At 42.0% G+C, this 21,564-nt stretch overlaps 2 long non-coding RNA genes across 7 annotated transcripts in view; one reads left to right on the top strand and one right to left on the bottom strand.

The window, feature by feature from the left end:
* The window catches only part of LOC111560878, a 214,076-nt gene that overhangs the window by 138,892 nt on the left and 53,620 nt on the right, over positions 1 to 21,564 (bottom strand). The gene's annotated exons all lie outside the window — the stretch shown is intronic.
* On the top strand, positions 2,171 to 6,254 carry LOC109500854. Its single transcript, XR_006599634.1, has 4 exons — positions 2,171 to 2,505; positions 3,382 to 3,512; positions 4,042 to 4,326; positions 5,293 to 6,254. It is a non-coding gene; the product is annotated as an uncharacterized LOC109500854 (long non-coding RNA).

The raw sequence follows: 21,564 nt of genomic DNA, 5'->3' as shown, positions 1-21,564 counted from the left end.
GGTATCAAAGGTAAAGACAAACACAAAAGCAGTCGGAGAGAAGACTGTCAGTAATGCCACGTCATCCTTTGTAACATACTATCTGTAGCTGTATTTGATCATCTTTGTGCATTTCACCTACTTTACCACCGTGTGACCTGGAGAAAGGATTTGCTTCCACGGCGCAGAGAGTATTGGGGAAGATACTGGGTTTTGTCACTTGAATAATAGATATGATATGGAAATGGACTAGGATTCCATAGATTGGCGTCCTTTAATAAGATAGACATATGTTCTCAAAATAAATATGCCAGAAATAAGGGCGAAACTCACATTTTAAAAATTCCAAAGTCACATTTTATTTCAACATAAAATGTGGTACCTCTGTCTTACTGAGAGCTTTAAAAATAGGAACTTCCTTAAAGGCTGCTCAACTCTAACTTTGGATTTGAGATTACATGATAAAACGCACACATTTATTGGACATCATTCATCTAAACCCCTGACTGAATCCTTTCCTGTGATTTAAATTAACCTCTTCATCACCCAAAGCCAGGTCAGTAACACATTTTCTATTTGGTTACAAAGACAGCCATAATGATTGGGTTTATTACTGTACTACATATATTGGTATTTCTGCGGACATTCGAAGTGGGGGAAAAAAGACAGTGGTTTTGTGAAACCTGCTCTGTTTAAGAGTCTGCGGGACTGCTAAAAATGTTCCCAGTGAAAGGTTTCTGGGGTTTTCCCCTCCTTTTTTCCTTGCGGTGTCTTTCCCAGATGTCTCAACAAACAGAAAACACGTATCTTTTTTCAGAAATCCCGATACAACTCTCAACCATCCCGGCTGCAGACGTAATTCCCACATACACGTAGCTCCATCTAAGAACAGTTTGGAAAAGTTTGCAGCATCTGTCGTTCCACTGCTGAAATAATTCACAGCCAGAGTAGGAAATGCAAACAATCCTTTTTCATATTTGCATACTCGGAATTTGGCTTTTTGATTCATGATTGTTCCCATTAGCTTTGAAAATTCACGTTTCTGTCTAGTTGCAGGTTTTGCTTGAGTGAGCTCAAATTACGCTCTTGACTCAAATATTATTACAAGTGTAAATACTTTGGAGATGTCAGTGTCTGCCACTGATTTGGGGGTATTTGTTTTATTGATTTTCATCTGGCGAGTTTAAAATATGAGCAAACTTTTCATGGAGGGTTTGGGGGCATTTGTTTGAACACTCCTGGAGTAATTGGAAATGCAACAATTGTTTAAAAAGTGGCATTGTCCATGAAAAGATTTAGTGAGGGATGAAGAAATTTCTTGAACCTAAAGACCTAATCTGGTGATCCAATTCTCCCCACTGTGTCCATTCCCGTGAAACTCCATTTACTTGCCCCTATCCTCCACTAGCGCCCCGCGTCCTACCTAGCCAATCCTCTAGGCTTCCCACATTGTCTCCTCTTTTGTCTTTTCAGTCCAAACAGAAGAACAACAGATAGGGTTCTGAAGGGCAGGGTGCATCAGGAGCTGCAGGAGAATGGCTGAGATGAGGGTCAGAGTCCTGCCCTTACTGCCAACAGTTACTAGGGTTTGTGCTGCCCGGCTGAACAGTGTTCAAAGGCTTTGCTGGGCTTTGTTCCACTGTGTAGGGATTAGGCCTGGCGGTCTGAGAATTTGCCTTCTAATTAAAAAGGATAAAAGATAGAAGTAGCATTAGACTAAAACAGAGCAGTGATACTTCACAGGCTGATTTTTTTTTAAAGTCACAAGACCACGCCAGAAGTTGTCAGGATATTTTATTTCCTTAGTATTCCACTCAGATTAAAGAGGGAAAACTTTGGAAACTCTTCCCAGCTGTTTGCAGGGCACATGGAAGTCTAATTGCGTCTGAAATATCTGCTGTTTACAGTGAGACCATTCGGTGGGGGATTTGCAGTCCGCACTGGAGAATGAAGGCTGCCCCCAGAGCCACCTTCCTCTTTTTCAAACGCTGGCAAGAAACTCATTCTAGCAAAAGTGGATTCTGCTTTTCACTCCGTCCCAGTGTGCCTTGCTCTCAAGCCTTCCAAGGCCTACCCTACCTATTCTCTTTTCAAGGATCAATCACTCCTTTCATCTCCTTGCAGCTGTAGACACTATCTTAACCAGGTGTGAAATGCAATTAAGAAATAATTCGGACCTCACAGTCTTTTTTAAAATTCTTAATAGCGATGTGATGGAGGGCCATTTTTGATCTTTCACAGCAGCAGCACTATGTGGTGTGACAGTAAATGTGATTCCGTGCCTAGATTTTGTTAAGAAGGAAGCCATCCGCAGACTCAGGGGCAGACAGGCAAGCATCAAAACAGATGATGATGCACCCATCCTAACACGCGCTGGCCTGCCGTCCAGTGCGGCCCATCTTGCCGCCTAGAAAGAACTGTGTGCTGACTGACACTTGTTGACTTGAAGGAGCGGCTGGGAGTGATTTGCTAAGTACTCCAGAGGCTGGTTCTACCCACTCTACCGCAGGAAGGAATGAATCCGAGGTGAGAGTTTCTGTTAGAAATGCTGATGAGATTATATAAATTAGTTGAGATGGGGTATTTTTGGCGGGGGGGGGGGGGTAAGAGGGAGGAAAGAGTTTTGTGGAGGACTTCAGAGCTTTCAAAGCCACTGAGCTCAGATTGCATACAAGTATAAAGGAATGCTCCCTCGTTCCCACAGAGCTCATGTTACGTCATGAAGCCAAGGGACTGTGAATTTCTTATTTTCCACTTTTCTTATTTTTGTTTTCAGTCTGCTCAGCATAAACAAGTAAAGCCCCCTGGGTGAAGGGATATTTTTAAAGCATGAGATTACGATGAGATTCATCTGTATGTTTCAGAGACACACACAAATATGCTCATGTTCACTTTCTCGAAAAATCCATATATATCCATATATATATATATATACATACATATATATATTATTGATTAATTTTATCAAATTGAGCAAGTTACCAATTGACTACATGGGGCATAAATGGCAACATGGAAACCTTGGCAAGGACACAGAGCTATCTCACCACCTAGCGTATAAATTTTGGGGCTAAGTCTATAAATGATGTAAATGCTGTGTTTGTCATACGACAGAACCCACCAGTATTTCTAATTTCCTAAACTTTAGCTTTTTTTTTTTTTTTTCTTTGAAAGCCCAAATGGAATTAATACGTCAGCGGCTATATTTTTTAAAAAGTGTGTGAATTATATCATGCAACCATACAAAATATTTAAGAAACAAGGCTTGTGAAATAATCCATATCGATTTCCGTCATCAGCTTTGTGTGAAAGAATAAAAAGGTTCTCTCCAGTTCTGAGTTTGGGGACAGCCATGGTAATTTATGTTAAGTTTCAGTCCCTTCTTTTATTTTTGTCTTTTAGAGATGACCATTCCCCCTGCTGATTTTCCAAATGTAGTAAAGCTGGGTCTGCTAGTTCCACTCTAAAGAAAATAAAGATAATAATCTGATTTAGACATTGAAGAACATCGGTATGAATGACAACAGTAGTAGGTAACAGTGAGTCAACATTTTCCTTTCCAGTCCCAGCTTCTCTTTAGCATTTAAAATATGTCAGCCGGTCGTACAAAGCCAAACCATTTTGAGAATGTAATTCACAATATTTTGGCTTCTATTTTTCACCAGCTTCTGAGTAATATATTGTACAAGAAAGAGGTCTTTGTTGTGTTTATAATACATGTATAACCTGGTGGGAAGCCGAATAAAAAATGTATATTATTTGCATAACTTGAACTAAAGAACCTAATGCATTATTGGGTCTTGAATGTCTTAAATTTAAGTGAGCTGGCTTAAGAGTAATATTACTCTATTACTGTTCTGCAATTCATATAATGAAATCACACGGCTAAAAAAAATTTAAGGTTTTAACAATGATAAGTGGAACCTGATTTTTGAACTCCTTTTTAATGAAAACAGTAATTTATAAACTGGCACATGTGTGCCCCTTTTTGTTTGCTGACAATAAAAGGCTGTTGAATGTGTATCCTTTCATCTGCTCTCCCCTCCGCGCGTGTGAGAGAAGCCCATTTAGCCTCATGGCGCAGGCACCAAGGACTAACCACCTCCTGGAAAATCAAGGGACCTGCTTCCCAGGCACAACCATTGGAATGTCTGGATCCCCGTGCAACTTTCTGTGTGCTGACAACCACCCCACCCCAACCTGTGTCTCCTTCAAGTCCACCACATGAGTCATTTGAGCAAGTTGTGGTGACTGAAGTCCCAAAGCTCTCCAACTTTGCACCACACACAGAAAAGGAGAAGAGACTTCGCTTCACATGGGTGGTGTAGTCATCTTTCAATCTTATGGGTGAGCCATGTCTGCCTTTAGTAGAAACATAAACCCATAGCAGTGCACCCTGCCCAACTCAGGAAATGTGCCTCTGCTTTCAAAATAGCTGAAGCTACTTAATATTTGTATATAGAGAGAACAAGTTCTTAAATGCTTCTAATGGCACCATCACAGAAGTTCACCTTGCTTGCCTGGCCGAGTGCTCTGACTTAGAGCTCAAGAGAGATGATTCTTATCTATCTATATTTGGAAATAAAGGACATACTGTATAACCAGAGGTTGGAATGCTCCCTTCTTCCCAAACCAAATACATAGGATTAGTATGTACATTAACTATTTCACTTCACAATTACTAAAATATTTCTTGAAAGGACCTAGGAATGACTAAATTAGTGTGCTAATGAATAGAATGAAAAATAAAGGCAGTGATCAAATGTACAAAAGCAAAAAGAAATTGTTGAAAAGAAGACACTACATAGTTGGGACACATACTACCTGTTATCAAATACAAATGCCAAATACTAACGGCATTGCCTTTTATTAATTTGATTTAAAATGTTTCAAAATTTTAAAACTGCTCATATGGGGCCAGGAAAGTATTTTTGCTTAGTGTACTTTCTCCTACAGTTGATGTAGTAGGTCTCCTTCCTGAGAATACAACACTACGGGCATAGCTGTCCTCATACTTAACTGTAATCTAAATGGCTTTGTTGAGAATGTGATAACTAATTATTTTTAATCTTAATATTAAAAAGCAAGGTCTGTAACAGACCAGCTCAATTGGAATATCCTTTCAAGAGATTAGAACCATCACACTAGTTCTACAAATAGCATCCTAAAAATCCTTCTGGTGGGCTTTCTGCTTTTTGTTTCTGGAAGGAGAGAAATGGGGGAGGGGAAAGTTTGGAGAGGAGACGTTGGCTTGAAAAATAGACTTGGATGAACTGCAGGCTCTGAAAACAGATTTCTTTATCTGCAAGCCAGGTTGGAGAGCATCCCCAGACTGCTATTCTGAGCCACCTCGCCCAGTCGAGAAGCCTGCCATCTCTCGGATGGCTTATGAGCTGGATGCTTTTTCACCTGCATGTCTCTGGACTTTTTTCAGCGTTAGGTCTCTCCTAAGCAGGAAAATTCCAATTTTGCCAACCTGTGTTTTGGTGATATGGACTACCATCTACCTGTGTGGAGCTGAGATCATAGAACTCCTATGACTGGCGATACAAATTGGATTGGAACCAAGGTCATAAGGTAACTAGCCAGTGCTTTATCCTCTCAGCCAAGCCCTTGATAAGGGCCATTCTTTGATGTTGAGAATGATAGTTGGCTTTTTCAGAACTTATATCCAAAACAGTAATACATAATGCATTTGCTTTCATCGTACAGCTGCTGATACATGGTTGAAGGTTAATTTAAAGATTACTTAATGAGAAGAGTTACTTTAAATCAATCAAATGCTTTAGAAAGCAAAAATGATCCTCACTAACAAAAAATACAAGTTGCAAGCAAAGAAGCCTACGGTTTTCAACTTCTTCCCAATCATTCATTACAGGTCTTCTTTTAATACAAGCCAGCGGCTGGCTGGTTGAATCCCTCTCGCTAATGGTGCCTCTTTCTCCATGGCTGCATCATGGTAAAATTATTTACAGTAGACAGCGCCCCTCCTGCGAGCTGTAAAGACTATGTATGACTGCTGTATGGAATGATCGTATCTACTATATTGGTAATAAGGGATTCCACCTGGCACCTAACTGCAACAAAAAAAGCCGTTCATTTTTCCCCACATCCTTTGGTTCTGAAGATCGTGTCTCTTCTGTGCTTACATGAGCAGCATAAACATGGGACACACACACATTTGCTTCTCACTGGTTTGTGTTAGATGCTCTACTAGGGCAAATGCTGCCGACAATATCCACGACTTCTGCGGTTTTCCCTTAATAAAATCGCTACTCCCTCTGAGCTGAAGAATCATTAATCTGATTCTTTCTTGTTTTTCTTGTGACATCTGGTTTTGTCGAGCCTCATCCTGACTGGATTTCAGAAGATGTTAAGAAGAGAACAGGAAAATGGGGGTGGGGAAAAACAAAGCAACAGTGATCTGAAGGCTGTTATTAGGAAGTGGTAGGTGGGGAGCCTGGGTGGCTCAGTCAGTTGAGCATCCGACTTCGGCTCAGGTCATGATCTCACGGTTCATGAGTTCAAGCCCTGTGTCAGGCCCTGTGCTGACAGCTCAGAGTCTGGAGCCTGCTTTGGATTCTGTGTCTCCCTCTCTCTCTGCCCCTCTCCCATTCCCACTCTGTCTCTCCAAAATGAATAAACATTAAAAAGATTTTTTTAAATACTAAGTAGTAGGTTACATCAAAATGAATGCCAAATCTATACCAAAATCAGAGTTGAAAAAAATCTAGTTTCCTCTTTTAAAAAGAGGGCAGACACACTGTTTAACTTTCTTCCAATTTTTTCATTATTGAAAAACAAATGCCATGCAAATGAGTTAGGTTTTCTTGGCCTTTGTAAATCCAGGATGCTCCTGACCCATTCTGTTTGTAAGTAGATAGTAATACAACTAATAACAACAATAACTACCCTTCATGAGTGCTTGCTGTGTACCAACTCATTTAATCCTCATATCATCTCCATCTTCCTAAGCAGAAACCTGAGGCTCAGAGAGCCTAAGTACCTCAGTCAAGGTCACGCAGCTGGAGTTAAAGCAGCTATGACTTGCACCTAGTAGTTGGTTTGAAAGCCCTTTACTTTTAACTACTACGCTATGAACAACCACTGGTCTATGGAAAGGAAAGTCCTAGGAAAGTCCTGCATCCTCTTTTTTTTTTTTTTTTAATTAAATGTGTGCTTTTAAACAGCACAGACTATAGAGCCCAACTGCCTACTTTTAAGTCTTTTACTGGTTATATGATGTAGGGCGACTTCACCTTTCTGTGACAGTTTGCCTCGTCTGAAAAATGGGAACAATCATAATAGTATGGTCTCTCACAGTGTGTTGGTAGGATTAGATGAACCGCCAGGCAAAACCTCTTAGAACAGCACCTGCTTTGACGTGGTCAACACTTAAGAAGCGTCCTATTTTCTTTTGTTGGTGTTAAGTAACCCACAGGTGATTTTCTTAAGCCTTATCCATGTACTCTTCTGTGACATTGATGCCCCATTCTCTTCACTCAGCCAGGATATGTCAGGACATATGTCTGCTGTCACCAAATAACTCCGTGACCAAATAGCCCTTCCACTAGCAATCAAAAGAAAATAGAGGGCCTCGGGGCGTCTGGGTGGCTCAGTCAGTTAACCGTCAGACTTCGGCTCAAGTCATCATCTAGCGGTTCATGAGTTCGAGCCTCGCGTAGGGCTTTGTGCTGACAGCTCGGAGCCAGGAGCCTGTTTCGGATTCTGGGTCTCCCTCTCTCTCTGCCCCTCCCCCCACCCCCCTCTCCCCTTCAAAAATAAATAAACATTAAAAAAATTAACAAAAAAGAAAAAGAAAACAGAGGTCTCCTTTCCTTTATCAGAGCTCTTAATCAGAATCTTATATATATAGTTCTTGGGAAGGAACAAAATGTTTGGGTTCAAGAAAGTATTGACTAGGGGCACCTGGGTGGCTCAGCCGGGTAAGCGTCTGGCTCTTGATATTGGGTCTGGTCATGATCTCACAGTCATGAGATCGAGCCCCGAGTCGGGCTTGGTGCTCAGTGTGGAGCCGGCTTGGGATTTTCTCTCTCCTCTCTCTGCCCTGACCCCTCTCATGTGCACGCGCATGCTCTCTCTCTCTCTCTCAAAGGAAATATTTTTTTAAAAGAAAGTATTGATTATAATTGAGTACACTTTTAAAATCAAAATGCAAAACTCAAAAACAGTTTAAAATTAGCTCAGAAATTAAAAAAAAATTGGAAGTATGCTATTGACATCATTAAATACAAAGTCAAACTCTCACAACTTACACATTGGAGCATTCAATAACTCGTAAACGTGCTTGGCACTGGAGTACCCAGCCAACTGCAAGTACGTGCATACATTCTCTGGACTTCACTATGTGTTTCTGACTGTGATGTTAATGGCTCCTTTGAAGAGGTTAAAAGCATATTGAGAGCAGCAATCGATGCAACTGTATTTATATGTTGTAATTTTCTCAAATATTAGGATACACCTTAATCAGAAATGCATGCACCAGATTACAAGATAAAGGACACTTGTCACATTAATAAATATTGCTTATCGCCTTTGATTTCAACCCAGTGGCAATGATTTTTCTAGCATAGCACACACAGTGATTATCTCAATATTCTAATGCTAAATAAGAGTATATTCATAGATGTCTTTAGAGAAATTTGAGCGAAATTTTCAGAAACCCTTCGCCTAAATTGCTGCTTATTTAAATTGCCGCGTTTTTATTTCAATGGTTTTTGGCCACACTGAAGCCATGGCCGGTTTCCCTGGGAAGTCAACAGAAGTTTGGCAGGTGCATAGAGCTCTCGGCAGGGCAGAGAGCAAGAGGAGACGGGAGCTCAGAAGGTCATTGTAAAATTTTGGACACCTTTCTGCGGCTTTCATAACTCAAACCCAAAACAGTGCTTGGGGAAAGATGGAATTGGGGTGAATTTTGATTTGGGAGTTGGAGGTTCTGGTAGTTCTCTTCGGCTAAGATCTTGTAACACGGGGAGAGAGCCTCTGTTCTTGAAGTAAATAGGTATCCGTACGCAAAATGGATCTCACCTGGGAGTGGGGGCACGGCCCACGTGTGCCCATGATGACCCACGGACACCAGATTTCTCTGAGGGGGTCCACAGGCCTTTGGCCAGCAGCGAGCAAGTCCATGAGGAGCAATCTGACGTGTGGACCGAAGCCCAATGTGGCTTTTCTTCTCTTTGCATTTCTTTGTTTTGATCATACCGTTCATGTTCTTTATCAAAATGCCTTTCTCCAATTTCCGCAGCCCAGCGGTTTGAACGTTTGCATGAAGTAGACACATATCACTACATATGAACCGTGAAATGTATTTGAAAATAAATGTTTTAATTAAAATTGACATTTCTGAGCCTACTGCTGAGAGCAGCTGCTTTTTCCCTAAAATTACTTTGTCCATCTCCATAGGAGCCCAATATAAGAGGAGTTTCCATCCCACTTTAATACTAATTTAATATCAAAGGAACAGCATTACTGTGTATACACAAATTTTCTTCTTTGGGGTGTTAAACTAGTTCTAAAAGACCATAAATGGGTTTTTCACTCTCATAAAGCATTCGCCTGTTTTGCGTATTTCCCCCAAATGTATGCATTTAACAAGATGGCTGTCCGAGACGGACGGAATGGAAGCTTTCTTGTGCAGGGTTTATGGAGGGAGGCGGGTCGAGAAGTAGACATCTGTGCCTGCTCTTACCCCTGTCCCCTCAATCTGCTGGGTGTGTGTGTGTGTGGAGTCACACAGCCCCGGGTGTTTTGGGAAGAACCACAGCTAACCTGGCCTGGCACTTACTATGGGGGAGGCATCATTCGTTCACTCACAGATACAGCAGTCCTGCAGCCTTCACGGAGCTTACGTTTTTGTGGGAGGAGGCAGAATATAAGTTATTTGGCATATTAGCATGTGAGAGTCGGTCTAGGAAATACAAAGAAAGAAGGGAGAAAGAGAGGTCCAGGAGTGAGGGTGTTTGCTGTTCAGAAAAAGGTGGAGACGTCAGAATGCAGATTTAGAGGAGGTGAGGGGAGCAAGACGTGCTGATGTCCTAGAGAAGAGGGCTCCAGGCAAAAGCAAAGTGGGAGCAAGAGGCTCCAAGACAGGAGTGTGCCTGGGGAGGATGAGAAGGCAGCAAGATGCTGGTGTGGCAGGAGCAAGGAGAGCAGAGGGAGAAGATAAACTCAGGGGAGTAAGGCAAAGGAAGCCATGGTGAGGACTCTGACCTTCACTCTGAGCCACTGGAGGGTTTTCCTTAGTGGGTTGCCATGATTTGGCGTACTTTTTAAAAGGATAACTCTGGGTGCTGTGTTAAGGACAGATCTAGCCCCTTTCTTTACTGTTCATTTTTTTAAAATGTTTATTTTCGAGAGAGAGAGAGAGAGAGAGAGAGAGAGAGAGAGGCAACACAAGTGGAGGAGGGGCAGAGAGAGAGGGGAACAGAGGATATCAAGCAGGCTCTGGGCTGACAGCAGTAGCTCGTCGCGGGGCTCAAACCTGTGAACCACAGGATCACAACCTAAGCTGGTTGGACACTTAACCCACTGAGCCACCCAGACGCCCCTTTTAAATGTTTATTTTTATTTATTTTGACAGAGGGAGAGAGAAAGAGAAAGCGAGAAGGGGAAGGGCAGACAGAGAGGGAAAGAATCGCAAGCAGGCTCTGTACCGTTGGTGTGGAAGCCCACGTGGGGTTCGATCCCACAAACCGTGATACCATGACCTGAGCCGAAATTAAGAGTTGGACACTTAACCAACTGGGTCACCCAGGCACCCCCAGATCTAGTCCTTTTTAATACATTCATGTATTATTAAGTCTCACAACAACCCCTGTGAAGGGCATTATTGTCATCTCCAATTTAACAGAGGAGTAGCTAATACACAAGGAAGTTGAGTGAGTCACCCAAAGCTACACCTAGAAAGCAGGAGACGGGTTTTCAAACCCAAGCTGCAGGGGTAAAAGCTCTGGCTTCTAACTGCTATGCTCTCCTGCCTCTCCAAAAATAGAGTGATACATTCTGCCAGAGGAAGAGCAGCCAGAAAGATTCATGTAACGATGCAACTTAATATTGCACTGATAAGAGTATATTAAATATGCCATCAACTTCTATACTTCAGGAACCACCAAAGCCAATGACGGAAGTCTCTTCCTCTAACCTAGATCTCACACTGAGCCTCCCAAATTCAACCGCCTAATTCAGGTTAGTGAGCTCGACACGCTTGGTTAATAGCCTCTTACGTGCCAGGATCTATACTAAGCAGTTGTGTTATCTTTGCCCTTGAGGAATTTATATCATAGATCGCAGAGAAGCAGAGACATCAGCATTGTTCAATATAATGTCCCCTGAGCATCTCCACCTCGATGTCTTGTGGATACTTCCCAGCACCTGGTCCCAATCAAAGAATCTTTCTGCCTGATCCTCCCTCTTGTATTTCCTGAGTTGGATGATGATATTCTAAAGAGGCGGAAGTCTTTGATTCATCCTTGAAATCGCTCCTTCTCACATTCCCCACCTCCTCTGGCCAGGATTTCCGTCAGCTCTGTCTCCTAAGGATTTTTTTTTTTTAATTTTTTTTTTTAACATTTATTTATTTTTGGGACAGAGAAAGAGCATGAACGGGGGAGGGGCAGAGAGAGGGGGAGACACAGAATCGGAAACAGGCTCCAGGCTCTGAGCCATCAGCCCAGAGCCCAGGCTTGAACTCACGGACTGCGAGATCGTGACCTGAGCTGAAGTCAGACGCTTAACCGACTGCGCCACCCAGGCGCCCCTTATCCACTAAGGATTTTAAGGATGACTTTCCTCCTCCACATTGCCTTCTCCCACCTTCCCCACTTGCAGGCCACCACCGACTCCAAGCCGGGCAGGTGTCGGCAAGGGACCGGATGGTAAGTGTTGTGGGCTTTTCAGGCCACGGATAGTCTCTGTCGCATATTCTTTGCTGTTTTGTTTTGTTTTGTTTTGTTTTGTTTTGTTTTACAACTCTTTAAAAGTGTGCAAACCATTCCTGGCTCCAAGGCTGGCTTTGGCCTTATGTTAACAGCAACGGCCCCGAGCAGGTCTACCTACTTTCAGGCCGTTCTCGTGGGCTGGCCTCCCACGCTGGCCTCTCCCCACCCATCTTTCTATATCAGACATTTGAAAGCCCAAGACTTCGACTCTTTCCTTTTCATTTAAATCATGATAAAACAAGTCCCTATTGTTCTCCTCTTTTAAAATTTCCAGTATGCCTCCTATTATCTATAAAACAAATAACGATCCCTTACGTGCAAGAAGGGCTCCCAGCTGCATCTCCCCTCACTCCATCCTCCACACCAGGAGGAGCCACAAAGAACATGTCATTCTGTGAACACCCTATAATTCCCTGAAGCCCTTGTACGTGCACCTGCAATTTCTTCTGCCTGGAATGCCCCCCCCTCTTTCTTCCTTACTTTTCATTCTTCTACTTCTTTGAAAGATTTTTATTTTTAAGTCATCTCTACACCCAGCAGGGGGCTCGAAAACTTACAGCCTGAGATCAAGAGTCACTTGCTCTACTGACTGAGCCAGCCAGGCGCCCCTCTTCTTCTTCTTCTTCTCCTACTCCTCCTTCTCCTTTTCCTTCTTCTTAATTCTCTGTTGGTTTACCCTTTATGGTACCTCAATTCACATTTACCCTTCAAGATCCAACTGAAAAGTCATCTCATCGATGAAGTATTCCAGATCCTTCCTTTGCCTCTGTCCTGTCTAGCTGAAGTAGTGGCTCCCTGTGCTTCCCTGTATATACCTCACCCCGTTAGCAGAGCAGTTACCAGCCCAAGCGAGGTTGCCCGGGTTCAAATCCAGCTCTGCCACTGACCAGCTGTGGCACGGTGGGCAGAGCTCTTCCTTGGTTCCCTCTCGGGGGAAATAGGGATTGTGTGATGACCAGGTAGGTAATACATGTTACATCTTTAAGACTCCCTGACACATGCTCAAGACGCTAAGCTCAGTTATTTTCTCAGATAAAGCAGAGTTATTTTCTCAGAGTATGATGTTTGATAAATATTTGATCAAGAATCTGCCCTCCCGTTAGATTAGGCTGCTTGAGGGCAGAAACTAGGTTTTCTTCACCTTCATTCAAGGCCCAGAAGATAGTCTGTGTTAAATAAATGTTCGCCAGTTGAATGAATGACCCCCAACACTGGGTGGTTTGAACCAGGTATGGTGATTCACAAAGCTCCCTTGAAAAGAAGACCTTCCCGGGGTGCTTGGCCAGCTCAGTTGGAAGAGCATGCAACTCTTGATCTCAGGATTGTGAGTTTAAGCCCCACGTTAGGTGTAGGAATTACTTTAAAATAATTAATTAAAAAAGAAAAGGAAAACATGCTGCCTCCTCTGGGGCTGCTGGAAGCAATGGAGAGGAGTCCTTCCTCGGGAACAGAAAGACTAAAAAGCACACAGATTGAGACTGTGAATTCTCAAATGGCGAGCCTGATTCCACCACATTTATATATGCATCCTGGGGCATATTACTTAACCTCTCTGTGCTTCATTTTCTGCCTGTGCAAAAGTAACACTGGCCTGATAGGGTTTGGGGAGGATGAAATGATTTATGCATTTAATGAACTTAAAACAGCGTCTGGGGGTGTAGACTGCACACACAGAAAATGTCAGCCATCATTATGATCATCCATATCCTTCTCCTCTTAGGGTATAGGGTTGTATCAGACCACAGCCATGCTTCAAAACCTGGACACAATCCCGCTGAGTTATGTTACTACATTATTTTCTTTCTTTAGGTCTCAGGAGATATCAGGGCCAGCCCTAGGCACAGGTGAAGTGGAGATATTAGGTATGCCACTATTTTCTAGCCGCGTGTGGTTAAGTGGGTACATTAGGATATTTTAGCCTTCACGAAATAGAGGCTTCTGATTAAACTGGCCTAAACAATGAGGAAATTACTATGGCACATGATAATAAATTCAAAAGTAGGCGGTGCTGCAGCTGCTCAAATTATCAACTGCATAACATCATCAAGGACCCAGATCCTTTTCATCTTTCTGCTCTATCTTCTTCAGTATGTCTGCCTGACTTTAGGCCAGGACTTTCATGGTTACAAGAGAGCTGCAGGAGCTATAGCCTGGGAATCACATTCAGACACAACAATATTCACTGGATGAAGAGGAATGTCCATTCTTGTGTGCTACACACAAGCAAAATACTTTTGACTTGAAAAATACTTCTTGTGGAGGCCCCAAGCAGAATCCCTCCATGTCTCCTTGGTCAGATTTGGGTCACAGGCCCAATCCTAAACCAAAGATTGTCAATGGGATCACCATGGTTAATTTACATTAACTGGGATTTACCCTAGAGTTTGGAATAGGGGTAGATTCTGGAACAAGATTGAGGTTCTATAAGCGAGGAAGAACAAGGGAATGGCTACTGAAAAGGCAATTAGGGTCTGCTACAGAAAATTTCTGGTACTTTTTTTTTTTGATATTTTGGTACTTATCACAGTGGTTTACAAGAAGTAGATCAAAAAATAGTCTTAATCAGACTAAAGTATTTTAGCAGGGTTATGAACTCCTTGTTTTGTGTTTTATATATTTTTTATTTTTAAAATAATAACACATCTGATGGGGTGCCTAGCTGGCTAAAGTAGGAAGAGCATGTGACTCTTGATCTCAGGGTTGTGAGTTCATGCATAGAGTTATGTATAGAGATTATTAAAAAAAATAAAATAAAGGGGCGCCTGGGTGGCACAGTCGGTTAAGCGTCCGACTTCAGCCAGGTCACGATCTCGCGGACCGGGAGTTCAAGCCCTGCATCAGGCTCTGGGCTGATGGCTCAGAACCTGGAGCCTGTTTCCGATTCTGTGTCTCCCTCTCTCTCTGCCCCTCCCCCGTTCATGCTCTGTCTCTCTCTGTCCCCAAAATAAATAAACGTTGAAAAAAAAAAATTTAAAAAAAAAAAATTAAAAAAAAAAAATAAATAAAATATTAATACATCTGAGATTTGGGCAGTGCAAGCAATACGATTTAACTCTGAGGTGTAACAGGTATAGAACTGACAAAGGACTTTCCTAGGAACCTGAGGAAAACCTCTATTTAAAAGGGCTATTTTCCCAAAGCATAAGAGACTCTTAAAAACTGAGAACAAACTGAGGGTTGATGGGGGGTGGGAGGGAGGGGAGGGTGGGTGATGGGTATTGAGGAGGGCACCTTTTGGGATGAGCACTGGGTGTTGTATGGAAACCAATTTGACAATAAACTTCATATATTGAAAAAATAAAAAAATAAAAAATAATAAAAAAATAATTGGAAAACAATAAATAAAACTAATAATAAAAGGGCTATTTTCAAATTATGGAAAGAGCCCAAACATCCATGGATATTTGTCCATGAAGAATGGATAAGGAAGATGCGACATATATATACAATGGAATATTACTCAGTGATCAAAAAGAATGAAACCTTGCCATTTGCAACAACATGGATGGAGCTATAATGTATTATGCAAAGCAAAATAAATCAGTCAGAGAAAGTCAAATATCATATGATTGGAGGGGTGTTGGGTGGGGGGATGGGCTAAATGGGTGAGGGGCATTAAGGAGGGCACTTGTTGGGATGAGCACTGGGTGTTATATGTAAGTGATGAATCACTAAATTCCACTCCTGAAACCATTATTACACGATACGGTAATTAGCTTGGATTTAAATTTTAAAAAGAAGAAAAAAGAAAAGAAAAGGGCTATTTTCGGGGCACCTGGGTGGCTCAGTCAGTTCAATGTCAGGCTCTTGATTTCAGCTTTCAGCTCAGGTCATGATCTCACGGTTCACAACATTGAGCCCCATGTCAATTCTCCTTCTCCCTCTCTCTCTGCCCCTTCCCCACTCTCACGTGCTCTCTCTCTCTCTCAAAAAAAAATTTTTTTAAATAGTTATTTTTGTGTCCATGAAAACTGAAGAGTCAGTCTTACTGAAGGAATTCATATCTGAGAGACTTTCATCCTACCCTGAAACAAAATGATGGTCAATGTGCTCTGACCATCTACCAGACTCAGACACTAACCTTGATTGTATCTGTCATTGTCCCTGCTTCACCTAAAACTAGGTAAGAGCCTTCGATAAGCATCAGATTATGGAACGGGCACCAACGCTTAGCTACCATTGTCTAGAGAACTGTCATTTGCATCTGAAATCAACACCTTAATGAGGACATTGCCCTTTGCATTTCAGAAATATGTCTTCTATTCAACATTGTCATTTTGTAAACTTCTTGGCTAGCACCAAGAAGTATGAAAAATTCATAAATAATTCATAATTCATACTGGGATCTTGTACTGATATCTTTGGGCCAACTCAAGTTTTATATTTACACAGGATGAGCAAAAGAGATCCTAAAAGTTTTGACACTAAAACTACGAAATACAAATTTAGATAAATTTAAAGAGGAGCTCCTATTATAAATGTTGTCTATACTTTGAAGACAGAGCATACTCACAATTTTGAAGCGAAAGGATTTTTAAGATCACTCACAGACTTTTTGGCAATTTGTCCACAGATGAGGACACTAATTCTCAGGAAAAGCATATGATGGATGGACCTAACTTCTCAGAGCTTGGAAGCTGCAGAGTTGAGATTAAGGTCACCATTTTTTGGCTACTCTTCTTGACAAGTGGAGTCTAATTCTCCTTGAATCTGGCTTGACCTTATCGAACTGCTTGACCAATAGTATGTGACAAAAATTGATAGAGGGTTTAAGAGGCTACGTCAGAAGAAGCCTCGCACCTTTTGCCTAGGCCCTCTTGGAATGCTCACTACAAGGGGAGCCAGAAGTAAGAAGTCTGACACATCCCGAGAATGCCATGCCATGAAAAAGCCCAAGATAGCTAGTGGAAAGGCAGCATGAAGAGCTTTGTCCAGCCCCCAGCTGTTCCAGCCACCCCCCAGCCCAGATGTCTGATACAAGAGTGAAGAAGCCTACAGATGACTCCAGTTCCCAGCCACCATTTGATTGTAACCACATAAAAGCCCCTAAGTTAGAACCATCCAGCTACACCCAGCTGATCCACAGAACCATGATAGATAATAATCAAATTTGTTTTAAGCCACTAAATTTGGGGATGGTTTGTTATATGACAATAGATAACTAGGACATCCTCTGACTCAACACCTTTACCTGCAGCAACAATAAAATACACAAAACAGGGAATTCGAATTCTAGACAGAACAAACATTCTTCAAGCTGTTGGGAAGTTATATCCTTGCTCTGCTCACATAATCTGTAAAGCATAGAGTCATGGAAAGTCCATTAGAATACAATCCTTAAAAATGCTTTAACAATCCACATTACATGACAAAAGTGATCTTCATCACACATATGACAGTGTAGCTCAGGAAGTGAGGCATGTCCAGAGGACACGGGACAAGATACTTTTGGATTCTGCCATATTTACACCAATATTCATAAATGACTGTGAATGCAACTTGGAAGAAAGAGATCTTCCACAATAGTTTTAAAGGCCCTTTCAAGGATTATCAAGATTCAAATTCATTCAATGTTACAACAATTGCACAGCTGGTCTTATTTGAAGGTATTATTGGTCAGTGTTTGGTTTTACTGCACAAAATTCTCTAGGGAAGAAACTGGATTATTACCACTAAGGAATCAGTCATTCCTTACCCCTGAAGAATCAGGATGTTGATTCTCTCATTGCTGCTTTTCATGGGAAGTTGTCCACAAATATCTCAAAGATTTAAAAGCTTATATCGGGAAACCAATATTGTCCCCTGTGGATCTCACTATTGTATCAATTCACTTGTAACTTTTAGGGATCTTGAAAACATCATGTTAAATGAAACAAGCCAGACACAAAAGAACAAACATTGTATGATTCCACTTAGAGTAGTCAAATTCATAGAGACAGAAAGTAGAAAGCTAGTTACCAGGAGCTGGGGGCAGGGAGGAATGGTTAAGTTATTGTTTCATGGGTACAGAGTTTTAGTCTGGGATCATGAAAAAGTTCTGGAGATGGATGGTGGTGATGACTGCACAACACTGTGAATGTAACTAATACCACTGAACTGTATGCCTACAAATAGTTAAAATGGTAAACGCTGGGTCATGCATATTTTACCATTATTAAAAAAAAAAGTTACATTTTACTTTAAGAAAAAAATAAGACAAATAACAAGAAGAATTTGAGTGTTTTATAAGTCAGCTTCCCAGCGGGAAACAGATGGCACACTCAAATTAGGACAATTTGAGGAGAGTTTAATAAAAGGACTCTTTACAAAGGTTTGGACAGAGCATAAGGAAATGGCAAGGGAGAGAGGAGAACCCCAGGGCTAGGATAGAAGGAGCAGGGAACCAGAAGCCAAAGAAACAGAAGGCTGTGTGGAAAGATTCTTCTAGAGGAATAAGACTTTCAGTGTGGGGAGAGCCAGCCTGTAACAAACCTGCAGGAAGGACACCAGAGGGGAGCATGGAGAGTGGATAAGAAGGGCAAAAGGAAGATAGCCACCACAGGGTTCGGTGTAATACGGTGTCCTCAAAGCAGTAACAGAGACCCATTAGCATCACAGATGCATACTACCCAAGTCTGCTTTCTCGTTGGGTCCCATAGCATAGCAACAACCGGGCCAAAGCATCTGCTCTGTGAAAACACAGAGAAACCAAAAAGAAACACGTATGTACTTGGATACTCTTTCTCATTAGACACAGCTTACTCTCTGGGGCTCAAAGCCACACTCCACCGCAGCGCCCCGTGAGTCTGGATCATCTCTGAACCACTTCCAGGGAACTGACACCCTAACTCTTCCGGGGTCAAAACCCAACAGACCGAGGCCCAGAAGGAGAGAAGAAACAGTTAGCAGTCCTTCGGTATCCTGTTAAAAGCCAACTCTGTAAGTTGTGGCCTCCAACTTAAGGACTTATCTCTTTCCTGTCCATCCCTTTCAAGGGGCATAGACTGTTCCTGTGGAGTCAGCAAAATGAAAATATCAGAATGTGTAGCAATGAGCCCCTTATGTGTTTTTGGTTCTGTTGGGTTCTCATTTTGATTTTGTAGAGGGGTTTTCAATATGAATAATTCTGGTTTAGCAAAAGGGTGTTCTGAGAAATCCTCTTTATTCTTTGTGGGGTAGGTATGACAAGGGTTAATGCAATCATCACATTAGTAGAAACTCACACGTCATGATCGGAGGGTCATTTTTGCCTGACTAACCCTCTCTTGCCTGCCTCAACTCAGCTGTCCCTCCTACCTGACTTAAAAATCTCATTCCATTAACGTCAATCCTCCAGGTTAGACCACTACAGCCAGGTCACGGTCTCTGGAAGATCACTGCTGCTATGCACATATGTTACCTGGCAGGAGAAGAAGGGCCCCTGATTAGGAGGTAGGGGAAGGACAGCCATCTTCTGTAGGCCTCTTTCATTAGCACATTAGCATGAATGAGCTTATCAGATTAGCTAATTGTCACCTGGACACTTTGGACAGTGCAGAGATACTGGTGAGGCACATTTCCACAAAAAGCAGGGGGGAAGCACAGCAATGACAAGTCCCTGAAGGAGGTCGGAGCATCCTGGAAAAGTAGGACCCAGTGAGGAAGGACGAGCGAGGTGCCGTAGAGGACAGGGGAGGTGGGAGAGGGAGCTCCGAGCGAGGAGGTGCTAAAGATGAATTTCGCCACTTTCAAGGTTCGCAGGGGAGCCCCCCCTGCTCCCTGCGTAGAGAATGGCAGATACACGGAGCGGCGCAGACACAAACGGATCAGCTGACCTCTGTTTCTTGAAATAGTACCATGAGCAAACTTGTGTCCTGGTAAACGGAAAACGAGGTAACCTGCAATCCCTTCCCCTACAAATACCTAGAGAAACTAGATAAAACACACAAATGTTTTTCAATACATACGTAAGCATCTGAGAAAGGAAGGGAGAGTATTGGCCTCTGTGACACAGAAGCTCGACTTTTTTTTTTTTAAGTTTAATTATTTATTTTGAGAGAGAGAGCATGCACACATGAGCAGGGGAGGGGCAGAGAGAGAATCCCAAGCAGGATCTGCCTTGTCAGCACAGAGACCTCCGTGGGGCTCCACGCGGGTCTCGAATTTATGAACCATGAGATCACGAGCTGAGCTGAAACCAAGAGTAGGATGCCTAACCAACTGAGCCACCCAGGTGCCCCTCACAGAAGCTTGGCTTTTAACACACAGACAGGACCAGAAGACTGGGGTAGCACAAAGTGGGAGTTGAAACTAAGACTCTGGCATAAAACCAGGACTCTGACCTTCAGTGAAAGGAAGGATGAGAAAATCTACCCAATAACACTGAGAAATGACATGGAAATTTATCTGAGAAATGATCTTCAGTGAAAGGAAGGATGAGAAAATCTACCCAATAACACTGAGAAATGACATGGAAATTCTCACCTCTAGGTGAGAATAAAACTTCCTGAATTCATACCACAAAGTCAGGGAGCCCCAAAGTATAGAAACCAACATAAAAGGTGCTTCCGTGCCAGTGGTAGCCAGCCTTTGAGATGGTCCTCAAGGATCCAGTGACATCACTTAGCTGCCAGGCCAAAACACCTGCTCTGGGGGGGGACGTCCATCAACCTGGGCCCCACAGGTTTCCCACAGATTGAAGTCTAACTGGAGATGAAGTCACAGTCAAAGCACATCATAAACTATCCTAGACTGTCCAGACAATACACAAGATTAACGAATCTCTGTTTAAGAAAAACTAGGAAGTTATAAACAAACAATAACCTAATAAAAAGGAGAACACGAGTACAGATAAATAAAAGATTTTCTAAATCATGAGAAAATACTTTAAATGGCTTCATGCCAACAAATTTAGAAACACAAGTGAAATGGAAATTTTACTTTGAAAATAAAACCTATCAAAGCTGATACAAAAAGAAATAGAAAACTAAAGACCGTAACAATCAAAAAAAAAAAAAATATTGAGGGTGCCTGGGTGGCTCAGTTGGTTGAGGGCCGACTTGGGCCCAGGTCATGATTTCGCAGTTCGTGAGTTCAAGCCCTGCATCCGGCCCTGTGCTGACAGCTCAGAGCCTGGAGCCTGCTTCGTATTCTGTGTCTCTGTCTCTCTGCCCCCTTCCTTCTCATACTCTGTTTCAGTCTCTCTCTCTCTCAAATATAAATGAACATTAAAAGAAATTAAAAATAAATTGGATCAGTTGTAAAAAACCTATCCACAAAACAAGCAAATAAAAAACACCAGACTCAGACATTTAAAAAAAAAACTCTACCAAGCCTTCAAAATGTAAATAAACTCTATCATACACAAAGTGATTCAAAAAAAAAAAAAAAAAAAAGACAACTTAGTTTTTGAAGCAGGTATTCCCTTCACTTTTTACATCAAAAGCAGAGAAGGATATTATGATAAAAAGAAAAATATAGATTAGAGGAGAAAACGATGAGATTACCTTACTAGATGTACAAAAATACAAGATAAAATTCAATCCCCCATTATTGAATCACAAAACAAAATAAATAAAACCAAAAACTCTTAACAAACTGTGAAGATAAGCAAACTTCCTTAACCTCATGCAAACATCGTATTTAATGGTGAAGTCCTATAAGCATG

This window comes from Felis catus, chromosome B3, assembly GCF_018350175.1.
Source record: "Felis catus isolate Fca126 chromosome B3, F.catus_Fca126_mat1.0, whole genome shotgun sequence".
NCBI lineage: Eukaryota > Metazoa > Chordata > Mammalia > Carnivora > Felidae > Felis > Felis catus.
The sequence above is the reverse complement of the archived record's forward strand: the minus strand, read 5'-3'. Positions and strand labels throughout refer to the sequence as shown.